The 27406-nt window shown below is 37.1% G+C and overlaps 1 protein-coding gene and 1 non-coding gene across 6 annotated transcripts in view; both read left to right on the top strand.

Moving 5' to 3' along the window:
• COP1 (COP1 E3 ubiquitin ligase) overlaps positions 1–27406 on the top strand; it is a 240336-nt gene that overhangs the window by 202686 nt on the left and 10244 nt on the right. The window lies entirely within an intron of this gene.
• Positions 20263–20400, top strand: LOC122727137. Its single transcript, XR_006353088.1, has one exon.

Raw genomic sequence — 27406 nt, 5'->3', positions numbered from 1 at the left:
ATATAAAGTTGGTGGCCATGTGAGTAGTGAAAGTAGGAAAGATGCTAGATATATGGTGGAGGAAATTTTATTATTACTACTGTGGAGGGAAAAATGAGTCTTAGTGACTGAACAAATATTAAGTGTCAGGGAGAATAAGCAGGCAAGGATGATTCTGAGGTTGTAAACTTGGAAGGATGGTCTTTCCCTAGAGAGAAAGAGAAGAGCACAGGACAGAACCTTAAGGGTCCAGTCATTGGTTGTGATTTGGATGAAGAACCTGAAAAAAAAAAAAAAGAGTGGTCAGACTTATCATGTCAGCCTATAATTCTGAGGGACATTTTCCTGTTCTTTTGACATTAAGGGGAAAGTCTTATGGCTTTCCCTGGAATAGTCTGGCAGTTTCATCTGTCACCCCTCACTTTTGCTTTGTACCTCACCCATGTTCTTTTTCAATTATACATTTCTTTGATAGTATCCTTTTCACCACTTCTCTGTAATTCCTTATTTGTAATGTGTTAAATCCTATTCATACCCACCATGTATCTCCTTATTGTATTTTGGCTGAGAGGGGACTGAGAACCCAGAGAAGAGAGAGGATAGTTTGCTGCTATGTGCAGGCACTATGTGAGGTGCTGACAGTATAGAAATAGAAACAAGTAAGAGGGAAAATGTGATCATGCCTGAATGGAGAGGGAAGATGTAGAATCAGGAAAGGCCTTGTAACAGACACACAAGGTAGCCCCCGTGATGTGCTTTGAAGGAAACTAAGGGAAGGGTAGCTGTTGCGGTGGCATTTTTCTCTTCTGAACTAAATAAATGTCTTTTTATGATTAATAATGAGCAGAGTGGACTCTTGTACTTGATTATGCCAGTGAGATTATCACTGTTGTAGAACTAATGGAAATGTATATGAAGTGAGTTTGTCTGGATTATATTTTCTATATCAGAACCTTCACTTCCTGAAGAGAATATCACAGGGGCCACTTCCTTCATAAGGCTTTCCACATCACCACATCCCCCTCCTCCCAGGCATTAACACATTCTTCCTCTTGAAGTTACTTTGCATATGTGTAATATTTAATTACTGGAGTATATGTATATCCCCAGTAGAATGTAAATCTCTTGAGGGGGTTTTGTACACCCAGCAGCTAATATAATGTCTTGCACAAAACAGGCATTTAATAATTGTCGAACTGAATAGACTTTCAAATAGAAATGGCCATAATACCACTACATAGTTTTGAAAAGATGTCTTCCTGTGTTATCCTGGCCCTCTTATATTAAATAAATCAACAAGCATTCATTAATAAAGATGATGATGATAGATAGATAGATAGATAGATAGCGTTTATAAAGTTTTCAAAACTCTGTACAGTTTATCTCATTAAACCCCTGCCTGCTATATGCCAGACACTGTACTAGGGAGTACAATGAATGAAACTATTCTTCCAATGAGCTTGAATACAACAACAACAATTAAAAACAAACAAACAACAACAAATACTATGTTGTAATCTACAGATTTCATAATGGAGCTGTCAGAATAGCGGTTGGCATTAGCAATTCCATGATTGGCATTTCTGCTGAACACAGAAGCAATTTGATTATGTAGATTAGGCAAGACTCAATTTATCATAAGCCTAGTCAAGAAACCATTTAATTTTGTTCCCCTTCATTACTGTTGATAGCAAGATTACCATTGGAGAGAAACACTGGAACCATAAAACCAATAAAGAAAGATAAAGACAAAAACAAAAATACTTAGTAAATAAAGGAACTTTAAAGAAAAAACATAGAAAAGGATATAGAACATTCCAAAAAAGGTGTAGTGGTCATGCTTTTACATTTTCTTTCAAGGAATTCTTTAATTCCTGAATGAAATTATCTGGCACGGGAAATAGATTATAAAAAGAAAATCCAACTTCAAGATGTCATTCTTATTGTTGTTGTTTTGTTGGGTGTTTTGTTTTTCTTTTTGTTTTTGGTAATTTCCAGTATCTAGTGACCGACTCATTTAAGAATTCTTTTGAATTGGCTCATAGAGACTGGAAAAGAAAAATCTCAATCAGCTTTGCTTTTTCATATTTCACAACAGTTCATAAATCAATAGTCTCAATGACATCAAGGCTTACCTTTTTTTAACAATAGTGATAGCTATTATTTATAGAATATTTTAAGATTTTTCAACTGCTTTACAAATATTGTCTCACTTGATCGTTACAGTAACTTTGCATGGTAAGAGTCATCATTACCATTTTACAGATTCAGGAACAGGCTGTGAGAGATTAAATGGTTACTCTAGAGTCTCACAGCTAGTAAAAGACTAAGGCAGGATTTCAACTCAAGTCCTACTCCAAGTTCACCATTCTCTCCACTATACTATACTGATTCCCAATAATAATGATATTACTAGGAAAACTATTCATTTCGCACCTTTCCCAAGCAAAATTCTGTGTTGTACTTCCTGTGTTTGAAATCTCAAAATTAGGCTGGATGTAATGAGAAGAGCTCTGAATCTGGATTCAGAATATCCAGGTTTGAGTTGTAACTTTACTACTGTACTTAGTAGTTTGTACTTAGTAGTTGGTTAGTGGTTCCAGGTTCTCAAAGACAGTGTCAGCAGAGCACAAGTCCACCAAGCCACAAATTCTTCATTTTCACCTGATGACTGACATCATGTTTGTCATCCCAGGGCCAGCCTAGCAAAGGATAAAGAAGGGCAACATAGACATATTGACTATCAGCTGATGAATCAGGGTGAGGAAATCATGGGAAAGTGTATTGCCTATTAAGATTTTTATGATAAAATGAATCTGTTAAAAGCAGGGGCCAAAACCAGGAAGATTCCGGATCTTTTGTAAAATCAAAATTTTGGCCCCATCTATCTGGAGTGAAATGCCAGAGCAGTCTGACAGAGTTATTTTTAAGATTTGACCCTTAATAATTCAGAGCCAAAGCAAACACAGGGTCACCTCCTTCAGACTTAGTGTGCCCCAGCTGCCCAAGTACAGGGTTGCATACAGCCATTATCATCATTTTGTCTTCTTATTTTTTATTTATTTATTTTGCGGGACAATGAGGGTTAAGTGACTTGCCCAGGATCACACAGCTAGTAAGTGTTAAGTATCTGAGGCCAGATTTGAACTCAGGTCCTTCTGAATCCAGGGCCAGTGCTTTATCCACTGCGCCACCTAGCTGCCCCCCTCCCCCAGTCTTATTGTTTTAAGACAGAGAGACTCCAAAAGTACTTGAAATTAACAGTGGAGGGAGGAGGTGAAGCTAAAGGGAGGGACTCACCTCAGTTCTCCAAAATTCCCCTCCAAACAACTTTGAAGTAACACCTCAAATTGAATTCTGGAGAGGCAGAACCAACCAAAGGTGAGAGTGAAACAATTTTCCACCCCAGGACAACTATGGGGAGGTCAACAGAAAAGATCTGTCTCATGGGGTAGTTGTCTAGCTTGGAGCCCAGCATAGACCATGTGCACAAGAGTGCCAGCAGCAGGCCTTGGAAGCAGTTCATCAGTGGAAGCAACTACAGCTTCAGTTTTCACCCCATATACAGTAACTGATTTGGACAACTGTTAAGAAGCACTACCCATACCAATACTTGCAGCAGCAGGGGTACAGGACCCTTTTCACAATAGTTCCAGAACAGAGAAGAGTGTTTCTTGTTGTTCACTGGTCAGGCAAGCAGTGACTAGACCTCTCCTTAGATCATACCACCTGGGAAGAACTGGAAACCTACAAAGCCCCAGAACTAGCTCTAAAAACAGCAGCACAGAAAGCCTGAAGCTTTGGACAGTGTTCCCTCTACTCCAGAAGCAGAGCCCAACTTTAACATAAATTTATAAGTCAAGAATTCAACTGAAAAAATGAACATACAATAACAACAAAAAGAACCTGACTATAGAGAGTTACTATGATAAGAGGGAAGTCCAAGACACAAACCCAGAAGAAGACAAAGAAGTCAAAGAAACATTAGGCAAAGCTTTAACAATAAAAGTGAATTGGTCACAGCCTCCTAAAAAATTCCTAGAAGAGGTCTAAAAGGATTTTTAAAATCAAGTAAGAGAGAGCGAAGAAAAATTAGAGAAAGAAATGAGAGTGATAAAAGAAAATCATGAAAGGAGAGTAAAAGATGCACAAAAAATATTGAAGAAAATAATACCTTAAAAACCAATATTGGTCAAATGGAAAAGGAAGTACAAAAGCTCACTGTAAAAAATAATTCCTTAAAAATTGGTGTTGGGCAAGCAGAAGCTAATGGTTGTATGATACATCAAGAAATGATAGAGCAAAATAAAAAAAAATGACAAAATAAGAGAAAATGTGAGGTATTTCATTGAATAAACAACTGACCAGAAAAATAGATGCAGGAGAGATAATTTAAGAATTATTAAAGTACCTGAAAGCCATGATGGAAAAAAAGGGAGCCTAGACATAATATTCCAAAAAAATATCAAAGAATACTGTCCCAATATTCTAGAACCAAAAGATAAAATAAAAATTGGAAGAATCCACTAATCACTTCCTGAACAAGATCCCAAATTGAATACTTCCAGAATATTATAGTCAAATTCCAAAGCTCCCAGGTCAAGGATAAAATATTACAAGCAACCAGAAGGGAGCAATTCAAATATTGCAGAGCCACAGTCAGGATAACACAAGACTTGCCAGGTTTTACATTATAAGATCAGAGGTCTTGGAAGGAGATATTTTAGAAGGCAAAAGGAGCTAGGACATTCATTCCTGTTAAAAACACTAAGGGGGGGGGGGGGCGCAGCTAGGTGGTGCAGTGGATAGAGCACCAGCCCCGGAGTCAGGAATACCTGAGTTCAAATCCAGCCTCAGACACTTAACACTTACTAGCTGTGTGACCCTGGGCAAGTCATTTAACCCCAATTGCCTCACTAAAACAAAACAAAACACTAGAGGGCAGCTAGGTGGCACAGTGGATAGAGCACGGACCTTGGATTCAGGAGAACCTGAGTTCAAATCCGGCCTCAGACACTTGACCCTAACTAGCTGTGCGACCCTGGGCAAGTCACTTAACCCCAATTGCCTCACCAAACACACACACACACACACACACACACACACACACACACACACACACACACACACACACACACAAAACTAAAAAACAAAACACTAGAAAGCATAGGAATAGAGTTATCCTTAAAATAAGTAGTATTTATCTAAAACCATAAGATCAAGGGTAAAGAAAGTCTGCACATTATCACTATTACTATTTAAATATTTTCCTAGAAATGCTAGCTACAGCAATAAGAGACAAAAAAGAAATCAAAAGAATTAGAATAAGCAATGAGGAAACAAAACTATCACTCTGCGGATATGATGGTATACTTAGAGAATTCTAGAGAATCAACCAAAATAATAGTTTAAATAATTAACAACTTTAGTAAAGTTGCAGGTTATAAAATAAGCTCATGGAAATCATCCTCATTTCTATATGTTGCCAACAAAGTCCACCAGGAACAAACGGAAAGAGAAATTTCATTTAAAATAGCTGCAAACAATATAAGATACTTCGGAGTAAGAACTACATGAATCACACAGTACTTTTCGCAGAAAAGTCAGAGTTAGCAATTGCGGATAATTTCATAGCAAATTGATAAAGGCTTCATTTCTCAAATATATAGAGAACTAAATTAAATATATAAGAATGAGTCATTCTCTGACAAATGGTCAAAGGATATGACTAAGTAGTTTTTAGAAGAAGAAATCAAAGCTATTTATAGTCATATAAAAAAGCATTCTAAATCACTACTTCTTAGGGAAATGCAAATTAAAACAACTCTGAAGGTGGTAACCTCACAGCTATCAGATTAGCAAATATAACAGAAAAGATAAATGACAAATGTTGGGGGGATGTGAAAAAAATTGGTATACTATTGCATTGTAGATAGAGTTATGGACTAATCCAACCATTCTGGAGAGCAATACAGAACTATTCCCCAAAAGCTATTAAATTGTGCATACCTTTTGACCCAATATTACCAATACTAGGTCTCTATCCCAAATAATTTTTTTTTAAATGAGAAAGGACCTATACGTAGGTCTTTTATAATAGCTCTTTTTGTGATGTCAGAGAATTGGAAATTGAGGGGATGCCTGTCAATTGAGGAATAGTTGAACATGTTGTGGTCTGTATTGTGATGGAATACAATTGTGCTATAAGAAATGAACAGAATAGTTTCAGAAAAATGTGGGAAGACATATAAACTCATGTAAAATAAAGTGAGCATAACCAGAACTTTGTACACAACAACAGCAATATGCTATAATGATCAACTGTGAATGTCCTCACTATTATTCTCTTTTCTTTTTTTTTCTTTTTTCTTCTTTTGGTGAGGCAATTGGGGTTAAGTGACTTGCCCAGGGTCACATAGCTAATTAAGTGGCTGAGGCTAGATTTGAACTCAGATCCTCCTGAATCCAGGACTGGTGCTCTATCCACTGCGCCATCTAGCTGCCCCCTTAGCTTTTCTCAACAATGTAATGATCCAAGATACTTCTAAAGGACCCATGATGAAAAATGTTCTCCAGCTCCAGAGAAAGAACTGATAGTTTGTATGTAGATTGAGGCCTGCTTTTTTTTTTTCCTTTCCCCTTTTTTTTGTTTTGTGGGGGGGTGCTCTTTTTCTTTTGGTACACAGCTAATATTAAAATATGATTTGCATAACTGCACATATATAGTCTATCAAATTGCTTGCCATCTCTGGGAGAGGGGGAAGTGTAAGGAGGAAAGGAGAGAGAAGTTGGAACTCAAATTTTTTTTAAAAATATTGATAAAATTTTTTTTACTTTTAATTGGAAAAATATTTTTTAAAAACTTCCTTAGTAGTTTATGTTACTACTTTGGAGAATTCTTCATCAGGAAGATTACTAGAACTCTAACATGTTACAGCAGTGATGACTCTGGCCAACAGAAAATGGCTAAAAGAGGGCAGTGATGGACAATAAGAAGCACTTGTAAAGACATTTCTCTCCTATAAAAAGACTGCATTTTAAGGCCTCTGTGCCTTTTATGAATTCTTTCATATGCAGTTTCTGCTCTTGCAGTGACAGCACTATTTCCAGACTTAACTTCTGTACCTTTACAAAGTCAGCACATGTTCAGAAAGACTATTGCTACCTGACACAAGTAACACAAAGCAATAGACACGTGAGTCAGTATTATGCATTAGTAACATCTGCTTCTGTCATGTCCCTCCAATTAAGTGCCTCTGTTCTAATCACTTAACACTTCATAGTGTTTAAATGAGATGGAAGAAAATGGTTGCTTTTTTCCCCTTTCCAACACTGAAGTGAGGCTTTGAATAGATAATTTCACCTACAGGTGAATTGAAAGTATTGTTGCAGATGCACCCGCATTCAGTCTGTAATAACAATTGGAGTTTTCACAAGAGCTTCCATTTTATATTCATCCCTACTTTTCCCTGTTAATAAAGTATTAGTAAAAGAATCAAATGGACAGTAAGCCGAAACATCAAATTGTGCACCTAGACAGATTACCAAATCAAATATTTTTGGTCTTCATACATTTTAAGGAAGGAAAATATTCTTTTTGTTTAAAGTCTTGTCTTCTTAAAAGCATATCATGTCACCAACAAATAAGGATTCTTTTGTGTCCCTTTTACCTATCTTATTCTTTAATTTCTTTCTCATTTTATTGGTACTTTTTAAGAATTATATCAATAGTGGGAAAGGGAGCATCCTTGCTTCACACATTTATTGAACAGTTTTCAAGTTTCTTAATTGCATGTGGTGCTTGACTTTTGATACAATTATAAATGTATTAACATTGAACTAAAACTTTGAGTGGGTTTTTAGTAAATGAATAAATAATAAAAGTCATGTCCAGTACTTTGCAGCTAATATAAAGGAAATGAATAAATCTGTAAACCACAGCACATTTCAAAGGGTTGAAACCATGTTTTATAATCAATACTATAACATTTCAACTTTCATAAATATCAAATCCCCCGCTTCTTTTTGCTGTTGCTGCTTACACCTTGCCAAAATTCAACCTTGATGTTCTCCCATCATCCATCTCCTTTACTCCTACTCCTAGGTGACCGAACAGAACTGGGTACATTACAAATCTAGTATCTAATCTTGATAGAGTACTTCCCATGGAATGTGATTCATTATACACTTTCTTCATTCCCTGTCCTACTTATACACAGACTTTTATAAACTTTCTCTTTTTTCCTCAAATTTTCCATCTCAATCCATTCCCTACCCTCTTTTTTGAGGAAGTCAGTCACCTCATGTTTCACACACAAAAAATCGAATTTATTTTCCTCAAGATCTCCCTTTTTCCACTAGTTATATTTCTCTGGCATCATTCCCCACAATCTCCTCCTTTTCTTCAGTCTCTAAAGAAATGATGACCTTTCTCTTTACCGGGGCCAACAATTCTTTGTGTACCCTTGATCACATTCCCACCTATCTTCAACAAATTAGTCCTCTCTATTTCCCCTGTCTAATCTTTAATCTCTCTCTCTTTTTCTCAGTATCTTTCCTGATACCTACAAACATTACTGTGTCTCCCATCCTTTAAAAAAAAATCCTCTCACTAGTGTCTCCACTTCCTTTCCTCTCACTTGATTCTAAACCTGTAATCCAAGGACTACATGACCATTCAACTGAAATTACTCTTTCCAAAGTTATCAGTGATGATCTCTCACTTGCCAAATCTAATGGCCTTTTTTTTTTTTTCAGTTCTCATACTTTTTGGGGGGGGGGCAGGGCAATGGGGGTTAAATGACTTGCCCAGGGTCACACAGCGAGTAAGTTAAGTGTCTGAAGCTGGATTTGAACTCAGGTACTCCTGACTCCAGGGCCCGTGCTCTATCCACTGTGCCACCTAGCTGCCCCGGTTCTCATACTTCTTGATCTTTCTGCGGCCTCTGACACTATCATTTACCCTGTTCTCCTAGATACTCTGTTTTATGGAGTTCTTTGGTTGGTTTATTACACTACACTCTTCTTTTCATACATATCTTAACTTTTTTCTCAGGTTAAATGGCTTCCACCCATTTATATCTATGGAGGTATTCCAGGGCTTTGCCCTGCACCTTCTCTTTTCTTTTTAGTCTCTCACTTAGTGATTTCACTAGTTCCCATGGATTCAAATACCTGTACAGATATATCTAATTCTTGTCTCTCTCCTAAACTCCCCTATCAAGCCATCAGCTATCTTTTAGACATTTTATACTGGATACCTGGCAAGTATCCCAAACATAAAATGTCCAGAACAGAAGTTACCCTTTCCCCAAAGCTCACCTCTCTTCTGAACTTTCCTATTATTGTTAAGGATACCATCCTCCATGTGGCCTCAGGGTCATCCTCAGATCCTCTAACACTTCCCTCAAATATCTAGTCACCTGCCAAAACTGTCTCTACATCTCTTGCTTACAACCCCTTTCCTTTGTCCTTCATGAAGCAGCCATCTTTGTTCTCACTGTCATGGATTTTTGCACTAGATTTCTGGTTGCTCTCTCTCTCTCTTCCTTATGTCTCTCCCCAGTCCAATCCATTCTCCACTCAGCTGCCAAAATGATTTTTTTTTAGAACTCATGTCTGACTATACCAACACCACCATTTCCCATTCCCTGTGGAAACATACAAACACACACATACACACACACACACACACACACACACTGTAGACTGTAGTAACACTGTATTACCTCTAGGATAAAATAGAAGCTTCTCCATTTGGATTTATTTATTTATGTATTCATTTATTCATTCATTCATTCATTTATTTATTTGTTTATTTATGTGAGGCAATTGGGGTTAAGTGACTTGCCCAGGGTCACACAGCTAGTAGGTGTTAAGTGTCTGAGGCCTTCCATTTGGATTTTAAAGCTCTTTCCAATCTAGCTCCTTTTTTACTTCCCAATCTCCTTATACATTACTGCCCTCCATGGCACCTGTGGGTCATTCATACTGACCTATTTGCTTTTCCTTACACATGATGCTCTCTCTTCATGCCTTTGTATTGGCTGCCCACATGCCTTGAATTATTTCCCTTATCGCCTCAACTTCTTAGAGAACATGACCTTAGTGCCAGTCAATCAGCTAACTAGCATTTATTAAGTTTTTAGTATGGGCTAAGAACTTTGCTAAAAATTGAAAGCCCCTCAAGGAGCTTGTTGGGAAGATGACAGGCAAATAACAGTATCTAGAAGATGCAGATAGATAGATATATAGGCAGACAGAAAAAAAACGATCTCAGATAAAAGCCTTGAGGTTGGGAGTGGGGCAAGGGTGGAGAGAAATACCAAGAAAGACTCTTCTGCAGAGGATGGGAGTTAGCCTGAGCCTTCATGGAATCCAGGAGGTCAAGGTGACGAGAGCCTTCTAGGCATAGGGGACAACCTGTGCAAAATCACAGTCACAAAATGGGTTGCCATGTGCAAGAAAGCCAGTATTGCTGTAACATGGAGTACATAGATAGGAATTAAAGTGCAAGAAAAGGGGAGGATGAGGCTAGTTTATGAAAAGCTTTAAATACCAAACACAGGATTTTAAGTTTGATCCTAAACATGATGGGGAGCCATTGGAGTTTATTGAGTGTATAGCAAAGGGGTGAGAAGGGACAGATGGACAGACGTGGTCAGGTCTGTACTTTAGGAAAATCAATTCAGCCGCTTTAGAGAGAGACTTGAGGCTGGATCAACCAGCTGGCTATCGCAGTAGGCCAAGAATGTGATGGTCAGAGTGGTGGCTAAGTGGAGAGAAGTAGATGTAGACAGCAAATATTGTGAAGGGAAGAACAATAAGACTTAGCAATAGATTGGATATTTGTACTGCGTGTGAGAGAGGTATCAAGGAAGAACCCCAAGTCTCAAGAATGGATGACTAGGAGATGGTAGTGTCCTTGACAACTTAAGAGAAATTTAGAAAAAGGGAGTATTTGGGAAATGGCTTCATTTGTGCACATGTTAAGCATGAGATGTCTATGAAACATCCAGTTCCAGATTTCTGAAAGGCCTTTGATGATGTGGTGCAGTAAAGAAAGAGGAAAGAGGTTAAGGCCGGATATCCGAGTCTAGAAATCATCTTTACAGAAATGATAATTGAACCCATAGCCAATCATGATATCACTGAGTGATATAGTATAGATAGAGAAAAGAAAAAACAACCCAGGATTAGAACTTTCAGGGACACCCACATGCTGGGCTGGGCAAAGCAAACCCCAGCGTCCCTTCAGTTTTTCCTGCACCTGTCTGCTGTGCGCAAGGGCCGTTATGTCCCTTGCCCAGGGCTTTTCATCTGCACAGCTTAGCCTGGCTCAGAGCCTTGCGCGCCCCCCCCCCCCCAGCTGAAACAGAGGGGGAGGGGCAGCTCTGCTCGGAGAGCCTGAGGCCAATTTTAACACCTACAAAATCCAGGGAGAAGAAAGAAATTGGAGGGGAAGAGAGGTATAGAATTATAGCTATTGGGAATGGTAGAATTAAGTGCCAGTGTTTTATGAATAGGAGAGATTATCTGGCACCTAGAAAACACTTAAAAGTTTATTGATGCAGGAATACCCAGGGTAATGTTTTTGGGTATGTTTGTTGGTTTGTTTTCTTTTACATATATTTTAGTGTGTATTTCCAAAAGTTGATAAATGATAGATCTGATTTACCACACTTTGTGCGATTATAGGGTTGAAAGGGACCTTAGAGGCTTTTTAGTCTAATACTTTAATTTTACAGTTGAGGAAGCCCAGTGAGTTTGTGATGTGCCCAAAATCACATATATCATAAGTAGAACTAGGGTTTAAACCTAGATCTGTTGGCTCAACTTCCAGAGCTCATTCCTCTGCATCCTTTAAAATTAATGCAGCGAAAGAGGGATTCTTGCTATAGATCTATTTTTCAAGGATTCTTTTGTTTAAGAAATAATGGTTGTTAATAATAATAGCAGGGGTAGAGATCTTCTAGGGAGTTGGCCAGGGAAACAAAAAGTCAGTTAATTCTTTATGCATTTATTAGATACATATCCAGTGAGTCAAAGCAGGGAAGCTTGGGCAGTCAAAATGAAGAGAGTAGGAACACTTTCTGTCCACGAGAATTCTTTAAATTTTCTATTTACTGGTATCTACAGATAATCTTTCAAAGAAAGGTAGAACCTTCTTATCCCCATAAGCAGTGATTTTGCATTGTTATCTGAACTTTGACATTTTAATTCAGTTTAGTTTTCTAACCTGTAAGTGGTTTCCTGTTCATGATACAGAAATGGTCTGATGCCAACTTGCTTGCTGCTATCTGTGACAAGAGGTTTTCTGGATGGCACTGTGCCTTGAGCTTGTGAAGTTCATTCCCAAACTAAATGATAATGAATGAAATTAAGCAAATGAAAAAGTATTTAAGTGCTGACCACATGCCAAGCACTATGCTAAGCTCTGAGTGATACCAAAAGAAAACCAAGATATTCTCAGGGTTTTGTGACTCTGCCTTCTCTTGGTTCTCATACCACTTTCTCACTGAACTCTGCTGGTTTTTTTATCCAGGTCATTTCCATTATATGGTTTGACCAAACTGATAGGCATATACTGCCTTCTTTCTTTCCCCCATGATACATCTAACATTTCCATGATCTGTGTGCAAAGAGCTGAAATGATCTCTTGCCAGAATGTTGTCTGATTGGAGGTAGTAGTGGTGAGTTTATTTTTCACATTGTTTGCATCTGTCTTGATTTAAGCATAATCTATTATTAGGTTTATCTGCACAAGAATTAATGAAAGCAGGGAATACTAAGAAGAAAGTGAAGTAAAATCTTCACATTAAGTATAAAGAAGGTGGAAGCTTTATCACAATATGGTTTCTATTTTAATAAATGCTTCTTGATTGAGGGAAAATTATTCACTGTTGCATAAAATTATTTTATTTACATTATGTGATGAGTATTCTGATGAGAAATCTTGTTGACAGAAGGACCTATCTTAGAAACTTTGGTATAAAGGCATAGTTTATCACACAGCCAAATCTGATGAAAATATACAAGACATTTAACATAAACAACAATGCACTTTGAAATTTTTATTTAAACCAGATCTCCTTACATTTTGAATTGACTTAAGATTTGTTTCTCATCTCTTAGAAAACCAGAAATTTTATTTTATTTTATTTTTTACTACAATAGTTCTCATTTGGTATTCTTGGCATGCCTTTTGGAAGAGGGAATGCAGAGGAGAGGTTGAAGAGGTATAAAATTACAAGATTGTTAAACACATAGATTCATATGTAAATTTATAATTTATATACATGTATAAAATTAAGGTATTTGTTTATTAAATTTGTAACATTTTATACATTGACATTTTTGGGGGTTTTGTGTTTGGGACAAACTGCCTCAGTTTACTCAAATAACTCAAGGAGACCACCAAGTCAAGCAGAGACAGATTTATTACATCCTCATGAGGACAGGCAAAGCCCAATTACACATTGAAGTCTTGCAAAGATAGGCCCAATCCTCTAGGTTTTTATAGTAATCTTGAAAAGGACTGTCCCCACATACACCTCGGGTGGATGAGCTCACAATCTAACATTCAATCCTTCTTATCCAATCCTTCTTACCCAAGGTGTGTTCCCAGCTTGTGATCCATGTATGGAGACATGTCCAAGAACAAAAGGGAGAAGGGGAAGGGGTAGGGAGGCAGAAATCACTCCCTTATCTGACTGCAATTAATCCATGACAGGGACTGGGGTTTTGACACCTGAGAGGGGAGTTTCTTTATCACAGGCCATAAACTAAGGTGTAAAGTAGTGCTAATTGGTAGAACTGTGACAAGTAATAAAACTTACTGGGGAACTGGATATCTCCCAGACCCCATCCCCAAAGTTTACAGAACTGTCCCAAGTCCATTATCTCAACAATAAAACTTAAAGGTGACAGTGAGAATTTGACAAGCAATTAACTTTTAGGCAAAGCAAGAGGCTAGCTATTCTAGGTATCTTTCAGACTCCATCCTCAGAGTTTAATCTAACTCAAATCCATAATTGTCCCACACATTTTGTTTGTTTTTTGTGGGGCAATGAGGGTTAAGTGACTTTCCCAGGGTCACACAGCTAATAAGTGTCAAGTGTCTGAGGCCAAATTTGAACTCATATCCTCCTGAATCCAAGGCCGATGCTTTATCCACAGCGCCACCTAGCTGCCCCTATACATTGACATTTAAATGTTTAAATATGTTAGTCCTACATAAAGTCTGACTGGTGCCATATCATGATATTGAAGTGGCCTTCATTTCTCAAAGACTATTGAAGTATAAGCTCTAGCAGGTTTGGATTGCAGATAGACTTGTGTCAAGAGGGACCAGTTAGAAGCATTTGGAGCCATCTAGTTGAGAGGTAATGAGGGCTTAAGCTAGTTTTACATAAAATAGTGTTATTTACTCTAGTTTCAGTTACCATTCTGTAGTGTTGTAGGCAAATCAATAACTGTTCAGAAAGAATTCTTAAAGGATGCCAGCCTGGGGCAGCTCAGTGGCACAGTGGATAGAGCACCGGCCCTGGATTCAGGAGGACCTGAGTTCAAATCCAGCCTCAGACACTTAACACTTACTAGCTGTGTGACCCTGGGCAAGTCACTTAACCCCAATTGCCTCACCAAAAAAAAAAAAAAGGATGCCAGCCCCCCAAATTAGAAATAATTTGAGGGGGGGCAGCTAGGTGGCGCAGTGGATAGAGCACCGGCCCTGGAGTCAGGAGTACCTGAGTTCAAATCCGGCCTCAGACACTTAACACACACTTACTAGCTGTGTGACCCTGGGCAAGTCACTTAACCCCAATTGCCTCACTAAAAAAAAAAAAAGAAAAGAAATAATTTGAGGAAACTACAAAAAGCAAGATTTTTTTCTTCCTTTGCTCCCAATATTTCTTTCACTTGTGTCGGTCAGCTACCACCCCACTTTCTGTCAAACACATCCTAAAGAACTGAATGCCTAAAATGAAAAATTGTATAAAGACACTGGGACTAAGAATTTTGATACTTCTGTGTAGTTATGTTAATATTCCTGCATAAACATGAAATCATTTTCTTGGTAATCATTTTAATCATCTTAGACTTGCATTTTCCTCTTTAAGTTTCTATTTTGCTTCATATATCTTAAATGTTTTAGCCATAAATATCCATTTTATACTTTTAACTTCTACTTTGGGAATGCTGATTAGTGTATTCGAGCTGTATTGTGGGTCACAGAAAAATTAAAAACATCTTCAAGCACTTTGGGTGTTTTTCTTTGTGCTCATTCTACTCCCAAAACCTTGGCCCTCTCTCATACCTCTCCCTGTACCTTGCCTCCCTCTATGCAATAGATGTAAGGATGTGGTGGCAAAAATAATCACTGTTATAAGAGGCAATTTAGCCTTTGAATTGTTTTAACAATGAATTAATCTACTTGAGATTTGATTTCTAATAAAACCTCCTTTAAGAAATTTAGCCAACAGCAAGTATTTAAACTGTATAGAGTTTGGGGGGGGGGGACAAGGATTATATTATCCATAAGACATGTGGCACCATTGGCTCAGTGGATAAAGCACTGGCCCTCAATTCAGGAAGACCTGAGTTCAAATCTGGCCTCAGATGCTTGGCACTTACTGGCTTGTGACCTTGGGCAAGTCACTTAACCCTCATTGCCCTGCAAAAAAACAACAAAAAACCAAAAACCTCATTGTCCCACCAAAAAAACAAAACTCGTCACTCTGCCTCAGATGAAATTTAAAGTAGTACAGGTACTTTTGAACTTTGTGTCCATCCTAAAAAAAAAAATGATGTGGCATTATCTTAGGACATGTTTCTATCATTTTGGCAATCTACTACAAAACTCAAGAATTCTCTATAGAAATTCGAACAAAAGGGAACACTGTTGAGGACATGCTGTGGAAAAGGTTTAAACTAATATATGTCTTTTACTAAGTGCAATTCAGACAATTTGGCCTTGTATATAATTGTATTTCAATTATATTTTACTTAAAAAGTTGTTTAGTGTCTTAAAGATTACTTAAAATAAAATATAGACTTTAAGAATTAGACGCATCTATAAATCATCTAACTCAACCTGTCCTGATGAAGGAAAATTCTGTAAAACCTCTTTGACAAATAGTCATCTAGCCTTTTCTTGAACATCACTTCCATTGACAAGAAGCTCAGTGCTTCACATGGCATTTGGCATATTTGAAAAACATCCCATTCTATTTTAGTAGCTTTAATTATTAGAAAATTCAGGGGCAGCTAGGTGGCACAGTGGATAATGCACCAGCCCTGGATTCAGGAGGACCTGAGTTCATATCTGGCCTCAGATACTTGACAAGTCACTTAACCCTCCATTGTTCCACCCAAAAAGAAAGAAAGAAGAAAAGAAAAGAAAATTCTTCCTTAAAAACAATTTTGTCAAAATGTTGCACTTTCTCAAAACTCAGAAATTAAGAGATGGTTCAGAAGTAAATTAAGAAGCTTGTACAGAAATTTTTAGTAGCAAAATTTAAAACTAATGTACAAGTAAATTCTGTTAACAAATTATCTGTTACTAGCTGGGTAAAGCTCAGGATAATTTCTTTCCTGCTCCTTCAGTTCTGGACATTTTCTGTCTCAGTTCATACTTTTTCTACCCTCGTTTTTGCTGAATCCAGTAAGGTCTAGGATCACTTGCAAAGATGAGGAGCCTGTAAGTTTTTCTGGTATGTGACTGCATGCTACTAAATGATGCTATATCTGTAGATTTGATTTCCTGGTTGACTGTTTCAAAGTGAGATGAGAGGAAGGAAAAAAGGCAGATAAATGATGAAGGAGAGAGATGTCCTAGCAGGCCAGAGCCTTCTTTTCACATGACTTGCTCCACTCGGGTCCCCAGAACTCCTTCCTAGATATTTTGATTATATATACCAGTTCTAAAGGCTGTTTAATTCCATTGTCAAGAATCTTCTGGCTATGCTTAAATTTAATAATCGATCTAAATATAATTTTATAAACAAACTAATTATGCATAGTATTTTTATATCAATAAACTAAAAGTGACTGGATTTTGTAAAAAGGCACTAAACACATTGTGAAAATTTCCATCCCTTCTCTCTGTACCTAGATTTATATCTCTGTACCCTCCTATCAAATCCAATTGAGAAATCATTCATCCCTGTAAAATAGCAGTTTTTAAGGTTTGGGGTTGTTTGGTTGGTTTTGCCAGCAGGCCTTTGTCATCTCAATGGAACTACAAAGACTATTAAAGAAGTATGAAAATCTTCTACTTCAAAGTCCAATTCATTAAAGAATTTCAACAAATTGGATTGTAAGACCCATGGAAATTTACCCATACATCAAAAATAAATGTAATAGAGTTTATTTTTACTTTTTATTTTTTCATAGACTTGTGCTTCACGTAGCTTTCTTTATCAACCTATTGTTTTGTTTTGTTTTATTTAAACAACTATGTATTAAATATCTACTATGTGCCAGGCACTCCATTGAGCACCAGGACAATTACTTCACTGTGTGTGTGTGAGCACATGTATCTTTGATATTTCCCTCATTTCCAAATATCTAATAATTATAGCTAACTCTACATAGTTACCTCCTCTGTGCCAAATACTGGGCTGAGTTATAAATATTATCTCATTTGATTTGATCATTATAATGTCCTTGGGAAGTAAGTACTATTATTATCATCCTTATTTTACAGATGAAGAAACTGAAGCAAACAAAGGTTAAGTGACTTTCCCAGGGTCCGACAGCTTAGTAGGTGTCTGAGACCAGATTTTAATTCAGGTCTTCTTAACTCCAAGCCCAGTGTTCCATTCACTGTGCCACCTAGCTACTTATTATTTAATAGCCACCTATTATTTAATATTCCTCCCCATGCCTAACCAGTGAGCTATCTCTTGTAACAAAATTTAAAAAGAGCACAAAAACAATTCACCAAACCTAACTAGCATATCACCTGAGTCTTACAGTATGCAGTGTTTTAAACCTAAAATTATCTACATTTACAAAGAGGAGGAGAGATAATTTTCTCATTTCTTTTCTGGTCTAAACCCTAGTCTTTAAAATGATTTAATTCTTGATTTTGTTCTTTCTATTAATATTGTTGTACACTCATCATTTGTGTCTCTTCTTGGTTCTACTTCACTTTGCATCAGTTCATAGAAATCTATCCATGTTTCTCAGGATTCTTTGTAGTCATTGTTTCTTAATATAGAAATATTCTATTACATTCGGGCATCACATTTTTTTTTTAGTGGTTCACCAGTTGATGGACATGTACTTTGTTAGCAGTTCTTTGCTGCCACAAAAAGGGCCACCACTGAATATTTTTATGTACAGTCTGTTCTGCTATAACATGTGTTTCAAAAACACAAATTTGTTCGAGCATGATTAACATATGTTAAGGAATATTTTGATCATAGTGAGAATTTCAAGTTTTCTTCTGCATGATTTTTTCCACAAAAAAAGAGCACGAATGCAGAAAACTGCAGCATTTTACAGTTTACTCACAAACTGCAAGCCTTTTGATGCCCACTACCACAAACAAATTTTAGGCCTTTTTCAAGGTAAAGTGCCACATTTATTTTAAATCTGATGCAGTAGGAGATATGAGTGGAGAAGGGTTGATCCACACTGCCCTCACGCCCACCTCCTTCTGCTGTGAGAGTTGTGGTCTGCCCAACTTGCTCATGCAGCCCCAGGCCAGGGACCTAGTTGCTATTTATTTTAGTATTTATGTATTTATTAACCATTTAGCTTGTATAAACATACATATACACAACATGTATAAAAACTATGCTACCATTTTTTATTAGGTTCCTTTTTTATTTATTTTTTATGTGCTACTGACAAATGTTTTTGAGCATTACTCCTCAGACCTAATTTACCTCATAAGCTCTGTGGTTTTTATTGAGTGATTTTGCATAGCATGGTGCTTTGGGGGAACACCTGTGTCACTGGATAGCAGAAATTGCAGTATATGAGAACTTTCTGTCTTCAGCTACTTTAGGATATATGCCTAGGTTCTCTAAGTCAAAGAACATGAATATTGTATTCACTTTTTTTTAGCATAATTCCAAAGTTCTTTCCAAACTGGTAGAACTAATTTACAAAAGGAAACTTACATTCTTATTGAGGGAGTTAACTACATGTAAAAAATACATATAACTCAAGTGAAATAATGGAAAAAGTAGAAATATCATCTCCAGACCTCAAATTATTTTTTAAAACAATAACTATCAAAACTCTTTGGTACTAGTTTAAAAGTAGAAAAGCAGATCAATGGAACAGACCAAATAACAGTTCCCTTATGAGAAATATTTCATGCAAAGATTCTTTTACCAAATGACCACCTTTGTGTTGATTTTGTTAATGGAAAAGCATTTCGTTTTTGTATAATTGAAATTACCACTTTTATCTTTTGATTTTTTTTCTATCCTATATTTGGTTAAAAATACTCCCATAACTAAAGATATGAAAAGTACCATGTGTCATTCTCTGCTAATTATTTCATAGCATAACAATATTCAGACTATGAATCCATTTTTGACCTATACTGCTATATGGTGTAAAAATTTGGTTTAAACCTAATTTCTGCCCAGTTGCCTTTCAGTTATCCCAAAGGTTTGTTAAACTGGGAATGTTTCTCTAAAGTAATTCATATCTGTATTTAGGACAACTACTGACCTTTAATAGAAAATAATGATTCATGGTACTCTAGTGGTATAAAAGTGTGGTAACAGATAATATTGCCTGAAGATTCAGAAGGTTTTTGACCTAAAATACTATCATATAATCATTGCCCCCAGCTTACTGTAACATTGCAGCACTATTGCTGCTTTCCAATTTTATTCAGAGGAACACTCCAAATCCAGAGGCATTGGGGCTGAATGTGTTAGGGAAATGTTGAATGCCTCCTGTCACATAGAGGAAAGTGTTTCTCCTTTTTTTTTATTTTTCCTTTTGAATTTCAAAAAAAACACTGGATTGAACAACTGGATTGAATAGAACTTGAGGTTTTTGTTTCATGTTTGTACGTGTCTAACTTTTCCTTTCATAGACATTCTTTATAACCTTTCCTCTCTGACTAAAAACAGTTTTGCTTTTGTATGCTGAGTGCCATTTTAATGATTTTTTTCTATTATCTGAATTTCTTTTTTCTTCACCTTATTTGAATGCATTAAAAATAAGTTTAAATGAGAATTTGATGTACTTAAAATTCTAGAATAGAAAAGGCAGTATGACAAAAGGCCTTTTATAATGAAGCACATGAGAAATGGAAGCTGCAGGGATCATCCTTGTGGACAAATGAAATACTTTTTGTCTACAATATGCAGCCTTCCTATAAAAAAGTGGAGGTCTCTGTCTGGTTTAGGACAGCTGGCTGAACTTGATCGTTCCCCTCCATACAATGAATGTCATCATCTTTCAGAAACTACTTTATTACCTTCTTGGGTTACTCTGGGCTTTATCTATCCAATTGTACTAGACTATGAAGAAACAAAAGAAGTCACTGGAGATTGTTTGTGCCCATATCAGTTGATTTGATGGCCATCTGACTGTGTGTTTTAAAATGAACCTACAAGAATGTTGGTACCAAATAATTAAAGTATATATCCTTTCTTTCTGCCAATAATCACTAAACTAAGTATGTAGAAAGTGACACAACCCTTCACAATCACTGTTACATGGTTTTGCTTAACTTTCCAAGTAATACATTTGTTTGGGGAAGGTTGTTGGGAACAGGTGAAGAGTCTGTTTTGTACAAATGGAAAGCATCAATAAACATATTTTTAAGTAAAATAAATCTACATCCAGAAAGATTTTGTATGGAAATTAAGTTCTTTTACTTTATTCCCTCACTGATTTAACAACTTGCTATAGTAAACATTTATTTACAAAAAAAGAAAATTCTGGTTTACAAATAATGGTTCTTGATTCTTAATGGTTTTCTTGGTTAAGAATTTTTCTTTTCCTAAAGTAGTTTAAGGTTGCCTTGTTGCCACAAAAATACTAAGTATTGTGGTGAGTGTTTTTGTTTTGTTTTGTTTTTGTAAATTAGAAAACCAGTTGTCTCCAGGACATTGTTTAAGGATGGAAATAAAGCTGTGATGAGACCTCCTTGCCACAAGGGAGCATTATTGTCTACAGGAAGTAGGCTAGGTTCATTTATGGCTTATGCTATGAATTCTCTTGCTGCTTTTACCACATTGTTCACTCTTTGCAATAATGATCTCATACTAGTTCCTCTAATTTTCAGAATAGATCTAGTTAGGGAATAGGTTGTAACCCAAAAAGTATGCTATATATCATATATTTGTCTTGCAGGTGGAAGGTATAGGCATCACAGTCTTAGATTCAGAAAAACCATCTCAGATGGGAAGAAAATCAGTTTAATTTTTAAAAATTATTTATGTATAGATTATTCTCTTTAGAGGGTTTCATTTTTAAAACTAATACATCTATCAAATAATATTGCACATGATTTCTAACTATTTTGAGTGAATCTTATTTGCAATATTGATGGCTTGAGTTTTCTTTCCAAATGCTGAAAAGATTTACATAAACTGTACTTGGAGATTTTATCTACTAGGTTGATCATGAATTAACTAACTCACTTGTCCAAGAGAAGAAGCAGCTTAAACTAGGAAAATAGAAAATAATGCAGATTTTTAATTAATTAATTTATTTTGGTGAGGCAATGGGGGTTAAGTGACTTGCCCAGGGTCACACAACTGGTAAGTGTTAAGTGTCTGAGGCCAGATTTGAACTCGGGTCCTCCTGACTCCAGGGACGGTGCTCTATCCACTGCGCCACCTAGCTTCCCCCAATAATGCAGATTTAATGTCCCCCCCCCCATTTTTATTTTCTTTAGTCAAAGATAGTATTTACAAGGCTTAAGTAGACCTAGCTTTAAATTTTAGTAAAGATTTGGATGTATGCTACAGTTTGTTTTTCATGTCCAGTAAGAATTGTCATTTTTATAAAATTGCCCTGTGGTATGAAGGAACCATCTAGTCTCTCTAGTGGTTGCCACTATCTCCATTTTCTAACATTTCCCCCAGCACTTAGCACAGCCTCTGGGCGCATGGTGTTTAATACATGCTTATTGATTGATCCCATGGCAGAATGGTTCTCAGAAATGTTATTGAATTAGGAAACTTCCTATCATTTCCTTCTGAGAAGATTCTTTGATCTGAGGGAGGCAGTGTAGTTTAGGTGTGAAGAAGCACTGGGCTTTGAAGTCAGAAGACCTCAGTTTGAATATTCAGTTTGCTACTTACTAGTTGTGTGAGCTAAATAGAACTATTCTGTGACATGCTAGACTATAGTCAGAGAAAATCTCAGACATTTGCTGCCTTCATATGTCTTATTTTGCATTAGTCCTAGGTTTAGACCTAATTTTAAAGGAAATGATATGGTTCACAGATGCCTACTAAAGATCCAGTACTCTTAAAAGGTATGTGTTGATGCGTATTTCTTGGGAATTGGAGGAGAATTCCTGCTTGTATTTGTCTCAAGGTTGTTTCTTTGAAATGTGTTGTTAACGGAATCATTCTTTAAAAACCTGGTTTGGGAATGTCAGTAGACTAAGAAAGGAAAAGGTTTATCTCACAGGCCTTAAACTATTTTACTCAGATACGTTTAAATAGTTAATATGCCACCACATCTCTTCTACAAGAAAAGTTAGAAGGGCTGCCACAAAAGTTATTTCATTTCCTTGAAGATGTTGTTCTGCTGTCAATTTGACTCTAAATAGGAATTTAACTTTTCTTTACATGTTGGTTTTCAAAAGCAGAATACATAATTTCTTATAGTTCATTTTATGAATATATGCCATGTTCATTTGATTACAATGCAAAGGACATCCATTTTACACTTCAAATCATTTGTCACTTACCATAATTTGTCTTACTGATTTAGTCAGCGTATCTGTTGGAGGAATCTAAAGCTTTGTAGTTGTCACAGTGGCGTTCGGTTCTTAGGTTTCGGTGGTTGATTTCATGGCCAGGTAAAAGAGGGCTTACCTTAGTGATGATACAGAGGGATTCTGAGTCAGTCTTTAAGATTGCTAAATTCTCATTCCTAGAATTAGGAGATCTGGAGAGAACCCACATTTCATCTCAAGAAAATGTAATGTCACTAGTTTTTAACAGCTTTATCCAGAGTTGTATAATAGCTGCATTTGTTTCAGTGAAGTAAACATCATTAGGTGGTAGAAGCTAGGGATATAAAGACAGAAACTGACTTCAAGGAGATTATATTCAATTGGAGATAGTAAAGCAGTATTCATACAAGTAAATAAATCTATAAGTAAGTCATTTTAAAAGGGAAGAAATGCAAACCACTGTTGAAATCAGGAAAGGCCTTGTGTGCTTGGAAGAAAGGTAAGGGTTTTGAGTAGAATTGCATTACAGATGTAGATAATTTGAAGAGGCACAATAAGACATGGATCGTGTCAACCCAAATCTACTATCTGCCTGCCCACATGTATAGTCTGGTGTGTGTTAGGCACTCCAATATATAAGTGCAAAAAACTGAAACAGTCCCGTCTCATAAAGAGTTTACATCAGCTAGTCAGGAAAACAACAAGGACATATTAAAATACAGAGAGCATAAATACAAATTTAATAAATACAAATATGCACAAAGTATTTATATACATGGTATTTTTCAGAAGGAGGACACCGGTATTTGACATGATCAGGAAAGGCTTCATGCAGAACTTGGTGCTTGAGATGTATGGTAAGGGGAGACAGAGATTTTATGTAAGGCAGAGAGAGAACAATTTCAGTTAAGTAGTAGAGTCTGAAGCCAGGTTGCAAGCATTTGGTAACTGAGTAATAAGCAAAGTAGTGGAGGCAGTGAGTATAAACAGCCTTTACTAAGAGTTTTATTTGTGAAAGGGAAAAAAATAGAATAATTTGAAGAGATAGCAAAATCAATTGAAAGATTATTTTCTTTTTTAAGGATGAGAAGATTAGGGTATGATTGTAAAAGGCAAAATTGAAGATGAGAGAGAGGGAAAATGAGAGGAAATAAGGGAGGAAAAGATAGTGTAGGAAGGCTGTGGAGAAATGAGGTTTGGAATACCTACTGTGGAGAGAAAGATAAGAGTTCATCAAAAAGGAATAAAGGGATTAACACCCAGTAGTGAAGACTCAATTGAGATTAAATTACAGATTTTTAGTGTTTAGTACCTGGGTAGGAGCAAGAAATATGCTAATGAGGATAACCCAGGGTTTGAATTTAGCAAGATGGTGAACAGTTATAGGAAAAAGGGGCTAAGAAAGTCAAGGGTAAAGAATACCATATGGTTGAACAGGGTCCATCATGGTTAAAACTTTGAAGAAAGGAATGTGAGACCAAAGCAGGAACAACGGGAAGGAAAGACTGGAGATTGCAGTCAGGATGAAGAAGAGATTTGGGAGGATTTGGTCAGAGGGTGGTAGATAATTTTTTGTTTCTTTGAGTGCAAATACTAATACTAAATTGTGTCTGTTGGTAAAGTTCCCTACTATCTCCCCCCCCCCGCCCCCCCAAAGAAGAGGTAGGTCAATCAATCAGCAAATATGTATTAAGCACCATTGTATACCAGGCTCTATGCTAGGCACTGGGGAAATGAAGACTAAACTGAAACACCCCCTACCACTCAGGGAGCTTATATTACTTGAGCTAGACATACATAAACAAGGATAAGTACAAGGTAATTTGTGTAGAAGGGGCACCAGCATCAGGGAGATCAAGTATGGCCTATAGAGAGGTAATGGTTAAACTGAGTTTTGAAGCAAACTGGGATTTTCGGAGGTGACAGTGAAGTGGAAAAGTGAGCAAAAGCAAGGAGATGGGAGATGGAGTGGCCCGTCTAAGGAACAGCAAAAAAGCCACGTGGGCTGGACTGCAAAGGTTCATGAAGGGGGGAATAATGTATAAGAAGACAGTAATGGTAGGTAGGATGAATGCAGGTTGTGACCAACTTTTTATGTCAGAATCTTACAACTTCTACTACTATAGGAGGCTGCTTTTTTTGATTTTTCAGTTAACAAAAAGTAATTTTCTGCTTCCCACCTTTCCCACATTTCAGAGGAGGTGCTTATAATGTATATACATAGATAGCAAGCAAAACTAAGGTCACACAGTGGCCATTTCCAAAAACCATGTCTCAGTCTATACCTTGAGTTCATTTCCTCTCTGTCAGGAGGGGAAGATACTATTCCATTTCTTACTTGGAGCTAATGGAAAATCACAATGCTTCCATTTGGACAGCAGGGGCACCTATAGAAAGAGACTACTTTGGAAATATGATCACATAACCTTTCTGGACAACCCAGTAAAGCTGTGAGATTAGGGAACAGAGATTAACATTGGGCCAGTCGTTCAGTTCTTCCCCCTGGGCCTCATCTGTCAAGATTAGACAATCTCTAAGGTTCTTCCCACCTCTAAATCCTAACATCCTAAATAACCTTTCCAAAGTTCAGAAGTAAACCCTGATGTGGAACTCTGGATTTATATGTAACCTACAGAGATAATTACCCTGGGAGGGAGGCACTCTTATCATTCCCATTCTACAGACGAGGAAACTGAGGTAGATAGAGATGAAGTGACTTGCCCAGGGTGACACAGCTAGTGAGTATCTGGGGTCAAATTTGGATTCAGGTCTTCCAGTCTCCCAAGTCCAATGCTGTAGCCACGATACCCTGCAGCTGCCTAACATCCTTATTGCCCTGACTGCCTGTCCGCTCACCACAACTTTATCCTGCTACTTTTTAGTGAAAGCCAATAGGGAATCAAAGAGCTTCCTGTGAAACTTCAGAGCCAGTTATCAAAAGAGTTTGTGGTTTGCCAATTTGGCCGTCCCTCTTCTTAAATATTTACAGAGGCTCCTCCAAGGCGATTCTGAAGAGCCGCACGTGGAAATAAAAAGTTACGCACTCAAAGGGGGGAAACCTACTTTAATTGGGCTGGAAACCTTTTCTTTAGTACATTTTCATTCCCTCTTGAAGTGTGTGGTTTCATTTGTGTGTGCTTCCACAAACCTTCTGTATACTTATAGGCTAGGGTGAAAAAATTTCTAGCCAAATAGTGGAGGCCGCTTCTGAATCTGACCTAAAGAAAAATGAAATGTGGAAATCCACAAACAATAGAAACTTGATAAAGAGGAGGCCGTCCATATAATGGACTTAATAATAGAAGGATACTGTACGAGAAGAGAACCACTTGTGGTTCCACAGTATGAGGCAATAAAATGCTAGAAAGCACATTTCAGTGAATATTTCCTATATTTCTTTTATGCTTAAACCCAAAGATTCCATTGAGAGAGGACATAGAATGGTCTAGGTTAGTTTGAAGAATTGTGAAGGGAAAGGAACAGGATGGCTGAAATTGGTTTTGAGTGGTATCCTTTAATTCAGCATTGATCTAAAGGTCAGCTGAAATGCTCTGCATAGTGTCACCACCTCTCAGAGGAAGGGTGGGAACTACAGGTCATATTGTACCCGAGAAGCTGAAAGGGCCAAAGAATTGGAAAGCTTCCTACTACTTGAGCATCCAGAAGCAAAACTCAGATTTGACTTAACTACCTAGAGTATGTCCATGAAATCTTTCCTGAGAAATACAGTTGTTTTTCATTTTAGAAAGTGTTTGGATAGCAGTCTTCATACTAGAAAAAGAATCAATCTCTCTGTCTCTGTAGTCTCTGTCCTACCCCCCCTCCCCCTCCTCCCGTTCTCGTGTTCTCTCTCTCTCTCTCTCTCTCTCTCTCTCTCTCTCTGTTTCCTTCCCCTCTCCCTCTTTCTCCTCCCTCTCCTCTCTCCCTCACACACACGCACACGCACACGCACACACACACTGCCATAGAACATAATAGTCCAAAGTGACCATAGTCTTTTACTATAGGAGCACATAACTCTCATTAGACACAGAGGCTAGGAGACATCAGGATTCCTAAATACAAGAGAATTCTTCAGTCTGAAAAAGTGAAGAATCATGTGGAGAAAAACTTGAAGTATTGATTGTTCCATTTGGAGAACATCAAGTGGTGTTACTTCTTTGTCCCATGTAGGAGAAAAACCCAGTCACTTTACCTCCCTGGGCCTTATTTTCTTCTGTTTTAAAAAAAAAAAAATGGACGTCCCCAGAGTCCCTTAAAATTCTGAATTCCTGTGAGAATAGTAATATCAAGTATGTTCCTTAGCAGTGAACACAGAGTAAGCTTTGCCCTCTAGGAACCTGATTTAATACTTGTAGAAACTATATGTATCTTAATTTACCAGTTTCCGTGTAGTAGATACTAGTTCAAAGGCCTAAAATAGATGCACAATTTAAACTCAGTGGACACATTCAGGAGAAAATTCAATGCTATTAAGGGAGCTATTGAAGGCAGAAACACTTTGATTAATTTTCCCAGGACATCTCAGCT

The sequence above is a fragment of the Dromiciops gliroides genome, chromosome 4 (assembly GCF_019393635.1).
Source record: "Dromiciops gliroides isolate mDroGli1 chromosome 4, mDroGli1.pri, whole genome shotgun sequence".
In the NCBI taxonomy this organism is placed as follows: Eukaryota; Metazoa; Chordata; class Mammalia; order Microbiotheria; family Microbiotheriidae; genus Dromiciops; species Dromiciops gliroides.
The sequence above is the reverse complement of the archived record's forward strand: the minus strand, read 5'-3'. Positions and strand labels throughout refer to the sequence as shown.